We start from the raw sequence: 18595 nt of genomic DNA, 5'->3' as shown, positions 1-18595 counted from the left end.
ACCCTGAGGTGTAAGTCAGCAACTTTTGCTGTCTAAAAATCATTACAGTTGGTCAAATAGTTTCACTCTGCTTTTTTTCTGTCAAAACCTGACTCCTTCTCTCCAGTTGTCCTAACTAGTATTTTCATGAAGCTTAGATGCAAGTCCTTTCTCTAGTGCCTGAATCTCAGATCACTGTATATGCTATTCAGCTGAAGAACTGTGAGCTAAATTCTGTTATCTGCAAAATAAATTAGTATTTCACAGGGGAAACCAGCAGAAAGGAACAGGAATACAAAAAATGCAGATTTTTAATTTTTTTTTGCCTTGATATAAATGATCCATGATTGGGCACAATAGCTTCAATTTTGATTTCAGGCAATATTAAAGTTTCTCTTGAGTGCTCCCTTGCAGGGCTTCTGCTTCACTCGATTATGATTCATGGACGCTAATGGATTTGCCTATCATCTCTCCTCAAATATCTAGCCAATATGAACACAGAATTCAGTATTAGCCAAATAGTTGCATTCCTCTGTTTTGCAGACTGCGTTTCTCAATATAGAGATCCTTCAGGCATCCTTTTTTTATTGTGCATGCATGATAATTTGTGCTCGTGATGCTATTGGGGTGGTCATAAGCAAACCCCATTTTTAATACTGTTTGCACCAGCAAAGGTTTTGGGGCAGTCCTACTGCTTCATTTCCAATCAGTGCACATCCTATAACTTCCTGATGAAATCCCATGACTTTCTACACCACAAATGTTCTGGTCTTTTTTTCTTTTCTTTTTTTTGTCTCGCTTTTCTTGTGCTATACCCCTCCAGATGGCAATAACTTGGGGAAGCATTGGAGAATAAAGCAGAATAAATCCACTACTAATCCACCATTACTGTGCATTCTACTAGGTCTTGAAAATAATGTATAGCTGTAGCTAGCCAGGGGTCAACAAACTTTTTCAGCAGGGGGCCGGTCCACTGTCCCTCAGACCCTGTGGGGGGCTGGACTATATTTTGAAGAAATAATGAAAGAATTCCTCTGCCCCACAAATAACCCAGAGATGCATTTTAAATAAAAGCACACATTCTACTCATGTAAAAACACGCTGATTCCCGGACCGTCGGTGGGCCAGATTTAGAAGGCAATTGGGCCAGATCTGGCCCCCGGGCCTTATCCTACCCACGAGCTAGATGCAGCTTCGTCCATCCTTTGCAGCATTTGGTGGGATTTAAGTTGGGGCAGAGGAGCCAAGTCCATTGTAGAAGCCCTGACCGTGCCTGTGGATGGGGCTGTGGGTGCAGTTCTACTTCTGGTGGGGGTTAGGCAATTGGTAGCCAGTGTGAGGCCCCAAATGTGTTTTTTAAAAATATTTTTTTTATTAGGAATTTCAACAAAACATTTTATCAAAATACAGATCATCCTTAATTCCCCCTCCCCCTCCCCAAAATGTAACCCCCTCCCCCCCGACATCCCTCAGCTATTCTCTCTCTGGTTTATCAACAAATGTTATTCTCTGCATGTTACAAAATTGTACGGATCCTTAATTTATCTAACTAGCTGTTATCAATACAAAGTTTGTGAATGTTTATTCAAAACCTGCCAAGAAGTCCAGTTCATTTTGTCCAAATGGGGCATTTTGGGGACAGGGCATACGCAGCCTTGGATCCACCAGATTAAAAACCACTCCATTTCCCTTAGAGACATTTTACCCATGGAATTCTGGAGCACTGGTTACAAAAATAAACGCTCCTCCCCTATCATGGCTGGCGCAAGACATCAGGGATTTGGAAGTAGTCACTCCTCCATCGCTTCCCTACCCATCCTGCTTTGCAGGGGTGCCAACTTGAATAAAATACCGTGGGGCCCAGATAAGCCCTGCTCTGCATAATTGATCACATGACATGGTCACACTGACCATTTGAATGGCAAAGCCCATCAACTTTAGGGTATATGTGTTGAAGAAGAAGAAGAAGAAGAAGAAGAGTAGTTTGGATTTGTTATCCCGCTTTATCATTACCCGAAGGAGTCTCAAAGCGGCTAACAATCTCCTTTCCCTTCCTCCCCCATAACAAACACTGTGAGGTGAGTGAGGCTGAGAGACTTCAGAGAAGTGTGACTGGCCCAAGGTCACCCAGCAGCTGCATGTGGAGGAGCGGAGACGCGAACCCGGTTCACCAGATTACGAGTCTCCCGCTCTTAACCACTACACCACACTGGCTCTTGAAGATTCCTTGGCCCCTAGGAGCTGGCCCCTCCTCTGCTGCTTTGGGTTGCTCTGTATAAACCAGGAAGTACTAGAGTAGCTCTACTGTACTCAAAATGGAAGTCTTGCATTCCACACCAGAGCACCTGGGTGGCTGTGTTAAGATCAGCTTGATGGGCAGATGGGTTCGCCCTCTGCAAAGTGCTTCTTTGAACCATATCTGCATTATATACTTGGGTTACATATGGATTTGGCTAAACTGGTGCCTTGATCGCTGCTGCTACAGACATGAGGAGGCCGCTCAGAAAATTCAACAAGTCCTAGGCTAAAAATAGCCTATAAAATTCTAGGCTAAGATATACCATTTGTCCGATAATAAATGTTGGAAGTGTAAGGAAGCTGAGGGGACATTCTTTCACCTTTGGTGAACTTGTCCAAGAGTGAAGGCCTTCTGGGAAATGATTTATAACGAGTTAAAAAAGGTGTTTAAGTACACCTTCCCTAAGAAACCGGAGGCCTTCCTTCTGGGCATTGTCGGCCAGAAGGTGTTAAAGAAGGATAGAACTTTCTTCATGTATGCTACCACAGCAGCAAGAATCCTTATTGCTAAGCATTGGAAGACTCAAGATTTGCCCACACTGGAGGACTGGCAGACGCAATTGATGAACTACATGGAACTAGCCGAGATGACTGCCAGGATCCGAGATTTGGGAGAAGAAGCAATGGAGGAGGACTGGAAAAAATTTAAGGACTATTTGCAAAAGTATTATAAGTTATATGAACTTTAAGATGCCGTATGACTTGGAAGGTTAGCCCCAGCAACGAGAGTGGATTATATATGAAATTGGATAATATTTATGAAAGAATCAAAGTTTAAATGGGTAAAAACGACAATATGCTATATTTTTAGAGTAAATGGAAAATAAGGGATTTAAACTTAAACTGCAATTGAAAGTACAAAGAAACACATGAAACAAGGGTATAATTTGCTGATAATTTTATTGTTAAGAACGCACTATGCGGGAGATGCGGGGAAGTCCGATAGAAATCTGAAATAAGTTGCTGAAATGGTTTTGATTTTCTGTTTTTTATTTTTTTCTATTTTCTATGTTCTTTCTTTTTTCTGTTTTATCTGTAATTGGAAAAAATGTAATAAAAATTATTATATAAAAAAAATAGCCTATAAAATTCTAGTATTTAAATAATTTAGTTCAATCAAAGTTTATAGGTATTTCAGAAGCTCGATTTCCTCTTACTCTGATAATAGCTAAGCGAGTGAGGAATGGAAGGATTTGCATACTCTTGTTAGCACCTGTCAGACAGCAACCTGCTAAGCTATTAGCCCCAAACTGGCAAATCTAACAAAATCATAGCAATATTCTGACTTGCCATGTCATTACTATTGTCTTCAAAGGAATCAAGGAGGGCATGTTTTTCGAAAGTTTGGGAGGCACTGTGGAATAAGCACGTCTTCTCTGTAGGGCAGTCCTTGCAATATCCAATAGCTTCATAGCACACACTGAAAAAAAACCCCCTTATATCTTCGCACAGCTATAACTTCAAATTGCTCCACTGGCCAAGGTGACTGGCAACAGAGTCTTATTACCTTAGTTTCCCTGTGGTGGCTCGTTAGCAATTAGATAGAGCCCAGAAGGCAGCCAGCACTTCTAAGGGGGAATTACCTAGGTCATAACTCTGCTGCTCTCTTTCAATGCTAAGCCAAAAAGCCCCTGAAAAAAAGAAGCTATGGTTTGAGTGTTAGGGTAGAGATAGTACCTCTGGTGGCGGACATGTCGGGCTTCTTCTGGGGTAGTTTGTCCACCTTTGTCCCCACTTGCACTCAGCTCTCATCTTTGGCTCCTAGAAGCTGTCTGTATGCAACAGCAGCCACACACTGGGAAGCAGGGGAAAACAAAGGCTTTGTGACAGCAGGGTGTTAGAATTCCTGATCCATGATTGCAGTCATGGGGTTTTTGTCTATCATATGACGGTATATGTTTTGACTCTACGGAGTGGGAAGGGACGGAGACAGGATGTTTATGTTACTGTGTTCCGTGAAGTGGGACTATTGTCCTTTGTTCTTTCTCTCTTTGCTGTCTGATGCTAGAGAGAGAGGGAGCCATGTTGCAGTGCTCTCTCTGTGTTTATATGTAAATAAAGTAGATTAGTCAAAATGCTGAGTTGCTGGGGTTCTGTCACGTGCATGGTGTGCAAACTCTGCGGATCCCTAAGTGTGCCAGTGTTGGTTGGCGTCGGTCGCTGTGATGTTCGGGCTGAAGAAAGCTTATGAAGCTCCCGAATGATCGACCAGGAGGGAGGGAACATGTCAGTCGGGCATGTGTCTCTGCCAGGGTCCTACTTGAGTGTAGGCCAGGGGTCTGCAACCCGCGGCTCCGGAGCCGCATGTGGCTCTTTTACACCTTTGGCGCGGCTCCGGGGCGGATACTAACGAGAGGAGGAGGCACATTGTGCGCCCCAACACTCCCCACTGTGGCAGGCGCTGTACTGGCTGTGACATCGCATGGGGGCGGTGCGTGCGTTAGTCACGCAACGTCCTGACGTCACCTTCCCGCCCGCCACATTGTAAGGGGCATGTACGCTGGTCACTGCATTGAAAGGGGGCATGTACGCTGGTCACTGTTTTGAAAGGGGAGTGGAGAACACATACACACACACAAAAAGGTAACTTGTTAATTTAACATTTATTTCTATGAGGAGGATTAATTCTGAGGGGTCAAACAAAGAAATAATAAAAAAGTGACAAAAAAGTTATTTTTATAATGACGAGTTTTGCGGCTCCCAGTTTTTTCCCCCTTCAGAAACGGGTCCAAGTGGCTCTTTTTGTCTTAAAGGTTACAGACCCCTGGTGTAGGCTGAACTCCTGACACAGGGGTGGGGAGTCGCTACATAGGGTACATATGTGGCGTCACTATGTATGACATATGCGCCGTACATAGCAATGCCGCACATGCACTATACATACTGGTTTGCCGCTGCCGCCACTCCAGCGCCGTATGGACGGTTCCAGGATCCCTCTGTTGCCACTACAGCTGCGAACAGAGGATCCTCTACGTGCAGCTGTAGCAGCAACAGAGGGATCACAATGCCGTCCATACAGCGCTGGCGGCAAACCGCTATGTACAACGCACGTGCAGCACCGTTACGTACAGCACATGCGTGCGATGCTGCACATGCGCTGTACATAGCGGTTTACTGCCAACTCCGGGATCCTCTGCTCGTGGCTGCAGCTGCGGAGGATTCCCCACATGCATCTGTGGCAACGCGATGGCTGCTCATGCCACTGCGAGTCCCTGCGGGGTGCCTTCTTGTCACCCCCCAGACATGGCACCCGGGGGGCACTGCCCCCACCCTCCCTTGCGACGCCACTGCTGGGAAGCGGCTTTTGGTGGCTGGATAAACCAGCTGAGGGTAGCCAATGGGTCACAAACCCTCAGTGAGGCTCCGGTGAGACCAACAGTGAGTTCAATGGCAGTTTCTGCACGTGCTGTAGAGGAAAGTGGGGTGCAGATGGGAAGGCAGCCCACCCAGGAGAAGGAAATATCTGATCCCAAACCTCTGCTGTCTTGTGGGACATCTTCGGGAGAAGAAACGGCTAAGGAGTAAAAAAGAAACCCTACACAAATCCAGAGTGGCGTCCCTAAGACAATTATGGCACCTTGCCTGCCTTCTTTCAGCAATGCCTGAAGCCAGGCTGGTGCCAAACATATTCCTCTTCTTTCCTTTGGACCACCATCAGTGAGGCCAGGAGGGGCATCTTGTCATCTGGGCAGCCCAGGACCTCCACACACACTGCCCAGGTTTTGTCCCCGGAGAGGTCACTTTGGTGCTGCTAATGCAGCAAAAACAACAGAGTTTGACCCCCGTGGTGCACTTCATTGTCTCTCGAGGCAGACGGATGCCAACAAGCTCATCATAGCCACAGAGTCAGTGCAGGCAGAACATGGTTAGGAAACAGGGATTTCCCCCCAGTGTTCTAGTACACATCCCTGTCCCTCCATCCTCCCTCGCCCAGGACATTTCGTATCTCCATTTGTTTGCTTCAACCATGGTGTAGCGCAAGGGTGACTAATCTCTAGGTTCAAGGGTCGCATTCCCTGTTAGCCAACCCTCTGGGAGCCACATACCAGCAGTGGTTGTGTTCAGCCACTCATAGGCATACAGCCCATATTCCCCCCAACATTCCTCAGATGGATCTCACTCCCCTCCCCAACTAACCCTCCATTTTTGCCATCTCCCCCGCAAAACATTTCCTATCAGAAGAAAGGTGAGTGTCACCACCACTTAACCGAGGGTCCAAAGAACACACACCCTCCACCGTCCTGAGAAAACCCATTAATCCCAATTTTATTTTATTATTTGGTAGATTTACAAAAAGAAAAACACACACCAATAACTAACTATCTATAATCTACCTACTTACCTACCTACCACCAACCTTCTGATTGGCAAGTCCAAGAGACCCACGTCCAAAGATATATACACACCTAAGAAGTGTAATAGGTTTGAATCAAGGCTACTGCTAGCCCGGCTCTGCGGATCCTCCTGCTATTGAATTATACTCTGCAACTATTATGCCATGAAAGCTATGGAACCAATTTTAGGGCTGGAAAAATGTGGTGGCGACGATTATGCGGTGAAATACGGCAACTGATTTCTTTAAACACATTCACTATAAAACCCAAAATACAGTGCAGAAGATTACCTACACTTTCCCTCTTAGCTTCAACTCTCATCTGTCTTTGATGCTAGGATTGACACAGTATTGTGTCCAGTCATGCAGTCATTCGCTTAATAGCTTTCTCAGGAAAATACTTCATTAGTTGATTGACTGTGTAGCACAGTTGCTAGTAGATATCTCTCATAGATGCACTCCATTTCCTCCCCCCCACCAGAAGAACAAGGAAGCTGATACACATCATCTTACAGATTTATGACTCAAATTTGCACTGCATTGGGAAACAATCCATTATAATATAAAACAGCCAGCCCAGAATTTACAAAAAGAATGAACAGCCCTTTGCAAAGCTAAACGCACCCACACAATCTTATGCATGCTGATGTCCAAGGAGACAAAAGTAAAATAAAACCCAGTTTTTAAGTGACAAAAATGTAGGTGACCCCAGTAGTAGAAGCAGGATTATGTAGAACTAAACACAATTTAAGGAAAAGGCTCTTTCACAGTTTGACATCAGTTTCCTTATGATTGTAGGAGAGGGAGCAAGAGCAGAACAAGGTCGTGAGATAAATGACATTTCTTCCTTGACCTGAAATGCTGGTTCTTTTGAAAGTGAACAAAGATTTGTCAATAGGGAGAAAAAGAAAAGGAAACAGAACTGGTTAACAGGAATGTCACAGCGAGCAATGCAATCATTCTGAGCCAGGATTAGATGTTACGTTGGACACAGGTCTGCTATTGAAAACAGCAGCTGTGTGTCTCTTCTGCTTCCTTTAAGAGCACTCAGTGTGTCATCGCATTCCCTGCTCCTGCCCCATTTCATTAGCTGCACTTGAGCAGCGGGCAGAGAAACCGACCCATGGGAGGAGGAGACCTGGGCTGCTGCTTTCAGAGGCAGCCAGGCATCAAATGCAGCATACTGATCTGAGAATTGGGTGTGATATATTTGGAATCATGGCTGGCTCCAGAGGGGGACTAGGATGAACCTCTGCAGGAGTTCCACAGACTCATCACCAATATTCTCTCTTGCACGGGGCACCTGTGAAGGTTGGAGACAAGTGTGAGAAGACAATCCTTGATCTGTGTGCTCCTGTTTCCTCACCGACCAGCCCTGTTTATTAACTCCGCTTTCCTCTTCCTGGCAAACTGCAGTGGTGCCAGTGACAGGAGGTCAGGGAAGTGCCATTGCCCTGCCCAGCCAACAACTTCTGAATACATAATGAACAAGCTCTTCCACCTTTCCTGGGCCACTTAAACGACCGTTTCTACAGATAAAGGTAAAAGTAAAGGGACCCCTGACCATTAGGTCCAGTAGGCCGACTCTGGGGTTGCGGCACTCATCTCGCTTTATTGACCGAGGGAGCCAAGTACAGCTTCCGGGTCATGTGGCCAACATGACTAAGCCACTTCTGAGAAACCAGAGCAGCACACAGAAACGCCAGAGCGGTACCTATTTATCTACTTACACTTTGACGTGCTTTTGAACTGCTAGGTTGGCAGGAGCAGGGACCGAGCAATGTAAGCTCACCCTGTTGCGGGGATTCGAACCACTGACCTTCTGATTGACAAGTCCTAGGCTCTGTGGTTTAACCCACAGTGCCACCTGTGTCCCTGTTTCTACAGATACTCTACCACATCTCCCATCTCAGTATTCTCTAGGCAGCCAAGCTCTCTGACCTTTCCACCACCTTGCTTCCTCTGGGTTGCCCATAACTTCAGCAGCTGCATGAGAAAGTTGGTGAAGCAGAAACTGGAGGAAGGAGATGGCTTACTGTCCAGCCAGTCCACCTTACTCCCAATGAGATCTTTTCCTGTCCTTCCATAGGAGCTGCAAAAAAATTACTGAAACCATTAAGCTACCTTCTTTGTGCTAGGACCCTAGTGAGACAGGTCTTTTGGGCGTGGGTGTGACTGGTTTGAGGAAGACAGTCCCAGGTTGATCACCATCATCCCATGGCCTCTTAAGTGTGTGGACACATCACAACCAGGCAAAAGTGATCCAGGAGGGTGTGAGTTCAGTGGCAGAGACATGTGTGGCTTGGGCAGAGTAAAAACCCTTGTCGTATTGACTACCATTATCGCATGGCTAATATTAACAGCTAAATTGTGTCCATACATTTCCTCCATCCATCCACTACTGGAGTCAATGATTTATTTACAGCATTTATGTACTGCTTGATTATAAACAAACCACAAAGTGGTTTACGAAAAGAATAATGAAATTATCAGTAAAAACAACTACCACAGACACTGGTGGAGGAACGGGGGGGGGGGGAGAGGAGCGCACCGCCCCTGGCACCATCGGGGAGGGGAGGGTACAATCAATGCTGCTGCCCGGACATGCGCCGCGTATCCCCCACCATGCTGGGCACCACACCCCCACAGGTGGTGCGCCACACCCCCGGGACGCACACCAGCCATGCCCCCACCTGCTCTCCACCCCCCCCGATGCCAGAGCATACAGCTTCGCCACTGACCACAGGGGGTCCGCAGCACCATACACATCACAAAAACTACTCTAGAGATATCCACATTTTCAAAAGTTGGGGGCAGCATGGCTTTTGAAAAACAGGGGTTCTGTGGTACTTAGCTAATTGGGAACCATTGACTGAGAACATTCACAAACAATTAAAATCACCAATAAGCTAAAAACCTGTTCAAAACACATGCCAATGTTCTGGTTCAGCTTGACCAAACAAAGAAGTTATTAGCAGGTGCTCAAAAGATGACGGTGAAGGTGTCTGCATTATGGCATTTTGTGGCACCTGTAACATTTCCATTTCAGGATATATATATATATATATATATATATATATATATATATATATATGCAGGTTTTGGTGTCTTCGGGTGTCTTCCCGTGTAAGAGTCGGGGTGTCTGTGCGACGTTTCGACGAGGTCTCACTCGTCATCTTCAGGCTGGTGCTTTCGGCTTCTTGTTCCAGTAACAAGAAGCCGAAAGCACCAGCCTGAAGATGACGAGTGAGACCTCGTCGAAACGTCGCACAGACACCCCGACTCTTACACGGGAAGACACCCGTAGACACCAAAACCTGCATTCCTGTACCCGTGAAAATCTACGAAAGCATATATATATATATATATATATATATATATCCCTACCCTGTTCACATTAACAATTTTATATTACCCCTTTTTCATGGTTAATGCAATAATCCTGCATCTGTTAATGGATTTGTTCTTTAACTACCTTTGTAGCTTTCAGACCTCTTTTGAAAATCAACTGAGACATATATAGTATAGTAACTGATGTAAAATGAATATGCAGAGATATAAAAAAAGAACTGTGGAACATTAAGTGGGGGGGGGATCTGTATCTTTAAGTGTGCATAAAGTAAAATAATAGAAGCCTATTTGCAGGCAAACGATAAAATAGAGATGCCTGGTTTGGATAGAACATTGTGTGCTTATATGGTTTATAACCATATAAAACAAGCAGAGAGTGAGTGAGTAAAATAAACTGTTTCACATAGCAAAGTGGAAAACAAGGGAATAACCACAGATTGTTAGGATACAGAATTAGGGGGATAAATTATATTAAATACACAGAGAGGCACATAAAGTCCCTCTTAAAAGCGTTGTTCGAAATGACAGCATAGAGATTTCAATGTACTAGAATGGGAAAATATTAGGGGGAAGGAAAACAATGGAACTCTGTGAATATTTTTGTGTGTTAAAATAAAGCAAGGAAACCCTCCACGCCCCCTGGGATTTGAGTGAGGAGAATGGAACTTTATTAAAAGGCACTTTCTGTCTACAGAAATTGGATCCATCACTGGAAAATATCTGGGTTCCAGTTTGTGCCTGGCCAGCCAGAACAACTCACTGGGTGACCTTGGACCAGTCTCCATGTCTCTGTCTAAACATCATGTTGCAAACATCAAGTTGCTTTGAGGATAAATGGTGGGATGGATAAATGTGAGAAATAAAATGGTTTTGGATAGAAAGCCCAAGATGAAATTTTGAAATGACAACAATTCAAAACTAAATTTTACCTAATCATATATGAACATGTGTTTTAAGCATTTTATCGCCCAGATCTTATTAGCAGCCAGGCTAGTAATAACTAAATATTGGAAATTCTTAGAGCATGTGACAGTGACAAGTGTGGCAATTAGCATTGATAGAAAACTTAACTACTAAAAATTAAAAATAGCAAGGGAGGTGAAACAAAAAAGACACATTTTCTGTGGATTAGCATAGTGCAAAGAAGGAGGTTTATTATTATTATTATTATTATTATTATTATTATTATTATTATTATTATTATTATTTGCTATGATTGCACATGGTTAACAGGAACAGCCACACAACTGTAACATGATAATTTAAGGGATGTGAACTCTTGACGAAAACTGACCTCACCTCTTCAGAAAGCTGGGAGGATGGGTTTTGCTGTAGTAATAATAAGAGACAACTGCAACTTAATATTTATTTATTTATTTATTTATGGCAGGGATGGGGAAGCTGTGGCTGTGCAGATGCTGCTGGACTACAACTCCCATAATCCTTAATCCCACAATAATCGTAATTTTAATGGAAATACGATACCACAGTGGGACAGGCAGTAACCAAGCAACCTGTGTGCCTGCTTAGTCTGATGTCTAGGTGCTAACTGTTGATGGGCAACTTCAAGACCCCTTCCGACTCTCCCTTCTTATGGGTCTTTATCTTTAAAATGGACTTTGACTACCAGCTTGTTGCACACATCTCTGGGAACTCACCTGTGCACTTCACACATTTACAGTCACTTGGGGGATACCTGCCGACTCAGCCATTCTTTAACTTAGAATTCAGCACTCAGACCCAGACTACTCAATCCAGCAGTCCCCTTCCTCATAAACCACCCACTCTTTCACATGTTCAGTTACCAAAGCTCATTTGGGTGAACTTGAGTTGAACATGAAATGAACTCATTTATTTTGGAAATGGATGGGCGTGAACTGAAGTTCATTCCATTTTGGACATGTTGAATTGTTTGCTGTAAGTACACAGAAGTAAGACCTGTTTGTTTGTTTAAAGTTGCAATGTGCCCATGTTCACCAGCCCTGCCAGCCAACACGCCCCCTGTCAGGATACCCCATTGTACTGGTTCAAAATTCTGAAAATGTCCTTTTCATTTCAGGATTTGCACCATCCAGCCCACCTTAAAACGTAAGGACTAAACTTAGCCGCTTGGGCTTATTCTGAAAATAGCAATTCACCTCAAGACATGCTACGATGGGCAATATGGAACCAAACAACCCTTTAGGAATGCTGATTGACAGCACTAGCAATCTACGGCTGCACAAACTAAGCTACAGTGACGGAGTGCAATTTGTGGGATTGTTGCCTTCTAATTGGTTCTTTTGAGCGACATTGCGATTTAAGAATGCATCAGGCAAAGGACAGGAAAGCAAATCAGTGCAATGATTCTCAAATATTATAAACAAATGATTCATTCTGCTTTCACTGTTGGGACGAGATAAGAAAGAGGAGCCATAGCATTGCAAATGTTTTCAGTTACGGATGTTCAAATAAAAAGGAGTGGGAATACAATGTTATATCCAGATTCTTTTCGGTATACATATATTTGTAGTGAAATGGAATAGTTCAGCATTGGTTATTTCCATTTTGGCAATGCCTTCTTTGTCATATGGTTGCATATGAGCAAACTCCAGGGGGATGTGGGTGCTTGGGCACCCCCGATAATATAATAGTGGGGGACGAGCACCCACAAAGACAATGAGAAAAGCGAGGCACCCTTCTGCGGGGTGGGGGTGGGGAGAGGCTTGTGTTGGTTTCTGTTTCCCTCACTGAGCAGCTGCTGCAAGTCACAGTGCATGTTTTCATTCCACAGTCCAGATACTGTTGGATTCCCACGGGAAAGGGAGAAGGGATGTGACGTTACTGGTTTCCTGTTTCCTTTGTACTGTTGTTTCTTTGTTGGAATTGCTCTCTGCTTCTCACAGAGACAAGATGTGTATTTGTATGCTCTCTGCATAGCTTAGTAATAAAGCTTAGCATTGTAGCCATACCTGCCTCATCCTTTCGTTGCGGACTCTGGGTGTTACTCTGCTGGGCTCAAGCCAAGATGAGCCGTATCAGCTCGGAGGACCGGAGCTGAATTTATCTAACAGCTTGGACTCTGTCAGAATCCCATACCCACCAAGCATGTCCCATCCCCATTGGCCTTACCCATAGATAATACATAAAACATTACAATGCAGTGGGCTGACAATGCTGTTGTCTGTATGCTTCATTGAAAGAAAAGAGTTAAAAACAGACAGCAATTCCAAATAAAAGTCTGGAAGTTAATCCTCCCCCTGTTGCTGTATATGTCAGAACATTTTTTTAATTTAATTTCAAAGGAGACACATTCATAGGTGTCTTTATGTGTGCATGTGTTTCCCCCCCACCTATGCAATACAGAAGCAGTTGCCTCATTGGCTGCCTAGCATCTGAACTACCCAAGCCAAAAGTAGGTTTTTCTTTTCTTTTTTCCAAATAACATTTGCGTCTACACAAAATTCATGGAGGAGGAAGAAGAATGAACCTGCTGGTCCCACTCTGGAGTTCAGGCTGGGAATCTGAGGGTTTAACGCTTTAATTATTTTCACTAAGAAACAAACGATAATATGACATTCTGTAATGAATTTGTCTGTGACCTTTTGGAATACTGGCCTCTCAGTGGCAAATAATTCCATGTGCAGTGGCCCTTAATTGATTTATTCTGGGTTTGCACAGCTGTAATTGCCTTCAAAGCGTTGGGCTGTCATCTCCCAGTTTTTCAAGCTGCTCAGTTTTGGGCAATAAACATATGTTATGATGAAGGCAGTGTTTTTGCTCCACTTTATCTTAGGAAATTGACTGGGCAGTGGTCCCAGTCTTAGCTCAATTTCTGTTTGAATGTTAGCCTGCTGTGGCAGACAGTGTACAGAGATTATACGTTTGCATAAATCATAATATTTCTGTGAATTAATTAAATAGATAATTGGGATGCAGGGATGGCGATTAGATTGTCATGTTTGTGTTTTGAAATATGAGTTCTTCCAGTGTTTCGTGCTGAAAAATATTTCAGTAAAGGATCCAATATATTGAAATGACATTCCATTAGTATCCTGTTCCCCAATAAAGTATCCTAATGGGTTCCTGAACACTGTGGTAATTTGAATCGATTAGTCTAATAGTCGGGGGTTAAAACAGCAAACAAAGCCATAATTAACCATGAAAGATAAACACATCTGTTCATTTTCACTCATTAGAAGAGAAAATATTCTATCAGTGAAACACGGTGGATCTCAGTACAGGGAAATGTTGTGTTATAAGTGTCCTCCTTCGCTGATTATATCAAAAGTCATGGTAGAATTGTCTGGTTGCTCCAGTACTAGAAATCATTATTGCACCTAAGGACTTTCCACCATGTCTTAATGCTTTTTTCCACAATATCCATGCAATTTTTGTCTCTATAATATTTATTTAGGGTGAGATCCAACATCACATCATCAGATGCAATGCTACTTCCCATCCTCACCTCCCCCTTGTATTCTCCATGCCTCCAATCTCCTCTGGTGGCTCCCCAAACCCTCTGGAGTATATTTTGGGGGGCTGTCAGGGCTTAAGAAGCTTCAGTAAGCTCTGCCATAGAATCTCCCACCACCACTATAGGATTGCTCTGCCGTCCATCCCCAGCCACTCTGGGCGGGATGATATACAGGACTTTGTGTGAAATGGTTAACATCTTGCAGTGGCGTGCATGCCTTGATGTGAAAAGGATAAGCTATTGTGAGAATGCACGTGTCACAAGAATGCATAATTGTCATCAGTGTAAATGGTGAACAGCAATGAAGCTTCCTGGTCTAGTTTAAATCCATGGATAATTTGCTAAAAACATGGCGGATGGTCTCTAGAATTTCCATCTCAGCCTTTGGATTTACTAGAATGCTCCTTGGCCCGGTGCGCCAACTCTATTAGGCTGAGGTGTCTTTGGCCCCCTCAAGATTTGTTGGAAGGGGGCTAGGCCCCCTAAATTTTGGGAGCAACCTGGCACCTCTGTCCTTGGCTGAATTTTCGTGGCCGGTCTAAGTTTTAAAGATTAAAAGTTTTGAAACTTAGTTAAGTGGGAAAGCTTTAAACACACACACACACACACACACACACACACACACACCAGTTGGATATTGCTAGGACACTGTTGACCATGTACATTCTAAAATCTTGTAGGCAGGGGGCCATTTCCTTGCCAGAAGCATGGAGTAATATTTACCTCAGCAGTTCAAAGCCTGCTGTGAACGCTGACTAGAGCAATATCCAAACCTGGTTGGACTCTGAAATAATCACTACGAATGAGGGTGCCTGGGTTGTTTCTCTATTGCTTGATATCAAAAAATATAGACCGTTTTCTGAACAAAGGCCACCATGCAGTTTTAAAAAGGTAGCTGGCAAAGGAAGGATCAAATGGATGTTTATTTTCGACAGAGGTGTTGGATGTAATTGGCTGCTACTAATTAAAAACAACAATGCCTTTCAGCTTCAGCGGTTTTGTTCACAGCCGTGATTTCTGGAGCCGATAATGCCTTGGCAAATGACACAACAGCAGATGTAAATAGGCAAGCGTCTTTCTTTTCAGTCCCTTGCGACAAGGTCTTTCACAAGCAAGTTAAAGAGGAGGTATCAAGCATCTTTAACCAGTCTTCTGATGTTCAACAAACCAGCCATGGATGGTGCTAAAAAGACTATGGGAACAGAAAAAGCAAGTGGGTTATTGCTATGAGACTCCTGTTTCCCTCACAGAGCTACAGTCCCCTGTGTGGTGTAACCATCAAATCCTCTTCTCAGGTAACTCTGGGAATGGGTCTTCTAATAACTCTCAGACCCCTTAACAAATGACAGTTTGCATAGCTGTTAAAAGCGGTATGTTATTGCTTTTAACGTATAGTGAAGATGAGGCCTAATGCTGCCCTTTTGAGTTTAATGGCACACTGTTTAAGGTTAACATAATGTGGTATTCTTACAAATGAAAAGGGAAGGAAAGAAAATGTGCCTCTCTTTTTAATATCTAAAATGGAAAGAAAGGACGAGAATACCAATTTCTGCTCAACTCTGTTGTAACCTATTAGTTGCTTCACAGCCATGGCTTACCCTGACATTTACAGAAATATGCAGTGATCACTATCCCTTCCATTTTGAACATTTTCTGGCCTTTAGTTAATTCAGCAGTCCACCATTACCTATATCAACCCATTCCCACTAGCTTTTATTATGATTGCTGTCAGAAGTAATTTAGCAGTTGCATTCAGATCTGGAGAATAGTCTGGTATGCGCACAACGCCCCCCCCAGAAAACCTTCCTTATATTAAACATGCCAATTCTCCATTAGTTAGAGAGACCGGTAGTCTCTTGTAGAACAACAACAACTGAAATAACAAAAACAACTGAAAGGAATATCCTACAAGAAGTGATATAAGAACTAGGTTTTGCCTCCTCACAGAATTGTTAAGCTGCAATGCAAGAATCACAGCCATGATTTATAGATTTACTGCAGTGTGCAATTTACGGCTAAAAGCACCCATCCTTGGATTTAAGCCTTATTACTGCTATCATTTTATTATTCCCGAGGGTAGTGCTGTTACGCTGTAGCAGAAAACAACAATGAAAAAACACACCCCACGACACATCAAACACTTAATAAGTTTATTATAGTTATCATAGTATTTATTGATAAAATTTCTAATCATTAATGGGAGGGAATCAATTTATGTATTTTAGCTATACTATTCCATCCTTACTCAGGAGCAAGCTCCATTAAACTCAGTGGGATTTATTTCAAAGTAAGAGCTGTTTCCTCTGTTTCCATGGAATCCTAAAAGTGCTTACCTGGCAGTAAATGTCACTGAACCCAGTGAGATTTGCTTCAAAGTTAGGTTTGCACTGTGAGCTTTTAAACTCTGCCATGCGCAAACCCTCCCCACCCTCAACTCCTTCTGCCATTCCCTCACCGGATCAGTGAGGTTTACTTCTGACTGGCTTCAACAGGCTGGTTGAACCAGGTGAAGGTAGCCAATGGGTCTTAAATATGGTCAAGAATAGGCATAGGCAAACCCTGCCCTCCAGATGTTTTGGGACTACAACTCCCATCATCCCTGACCACTGGTCCTGTTAGTTAGGGATGATGGGAGTTGTAGTCCCAAAACATCTGGAGGGCAGAGTTTGCCTATGCCTGGTCAAGAAGGTGGTTACTGCACAGTTGCTGTAGAGGGAGATGATGGGTGGGTGGGGCTTGTCCACCTGGGAATTTAGCCCATCTAGGAGAAGTAAAACTCTGACCCTAAACCACCACTGCCTCACAGCTATACTCATTCGTCAGAAAGGCTTTGGAAGCTGCAAACAGTCATTAAAACTTAAAAGGTAATTAACATTAGTAGTATAGACTAAAAAGAGATTAAGATATGTCAACATCCACCTGTCTAGATAGATTTGCCTAAACCAAAATCTTTTAAGCAGGGGCCTAGAAGAGTATGACGAAGGCGCTGATAAAATCATTCTCTGTTGAAAGCATTCAGTGGCGAATGAAGTTTGCTTTTAATAAGTCCTCCCCCCCCATTCTGTATTCATTTCTCTTGAAAAAAAGAGCACACACAGCTGTTGGGCTGAATGTCATTATCACCAGTCTTTTGAAGTATCTTCCACCCAGGAAAGATACAGTATAGGAGGAATAGTTTAGATGTTTTAAATATGCTGAAAATATTTGGATGTTGAAATAGAACACTGGTGCTCTCTGGTGGTGATGAAGTCAAATTTTGTTTCTTCAATACAGAAGAAACCACAGGGGGGCTGCATAACCACACTAATTTGTATTTGAGCCTCATTCCATAATCTCATCCATCCACTCGTGCGTCTATTATTCCTTTGCATCCAAAAGTCATCATCTCAATAGTGAAAGCCATACACAAATGTACAATTTTTATTATTTTTTAAAAGCTACAATTGCTTCTAGATAAATATGGACATTTGAGAAGCAAACAATATTAAGCTGTGTTCCACTCCACCTTAAAATAAAGATGCTTTAAACAGAGTTCAAAATAGCATAGTCTCTAGCTCACAAGATCAAAACGGAACACACCGGACTCACTTTTCAACAGTAAACATTAACAGAAATCATATTTCTTGTTCTGGATCTCCAGTAACTTATTTTCCCCCACTTACACTGGGTTTGTGTGAAAGGATATATCCCAAATGTCAATAGCTCTCCTGAAAGATTTGCGAAAATGAAATAATTCTCTTTTCTAATATTGTTGTGAGGGGGGTGGGGAATGTGGTATGGGAGCTGAAGCCTTGTGCCATTGTAGATGCCTTGCACACATCCCATTTGCTCAAGTTTTTATTATGAGTTTGAGCCCTAAGTTGGGCAAAAAAATCCTACCTTGCAGGGGGTTGGCCTAAATGACCTTCATGGTCCCTTCCAACTCTACAGTTCTAGGATTGTAAGGCAGCAAAGACTGGGGGGGGGGGGAGAGAAGAGAATTTGGAAGCATTAAAATTGATTTATACCTGACTTCCCAATCCAGCCTCCCCCAACACCTTTCAGATGTTCTGAACTACAACAACTCATATCAGCCCCAGGCAACATGGTCAATAGTCAGGGATTATAGTAGCTGAAGGGTGCCTGAGTGGGAAACTTTGATCTATTGCATGGGTCGCCTTTTCAAAGGACACACAAGG

Source organism: Podarcis vaucheri (assembly GCF_965113315.1).
Source record: "Podarcis vaucheri genome assembly, chromosome: 4".
Taxonomy (NCBI): domain Eukaryota; kingdom Metazoa; phylum Chordata; class Lepidosauria; order Squamata; family Lacertidae; genus Podarcis; species Podarcis vaucheri.
Note: the sequence above shows the minus strand (reverse complement) of the source record.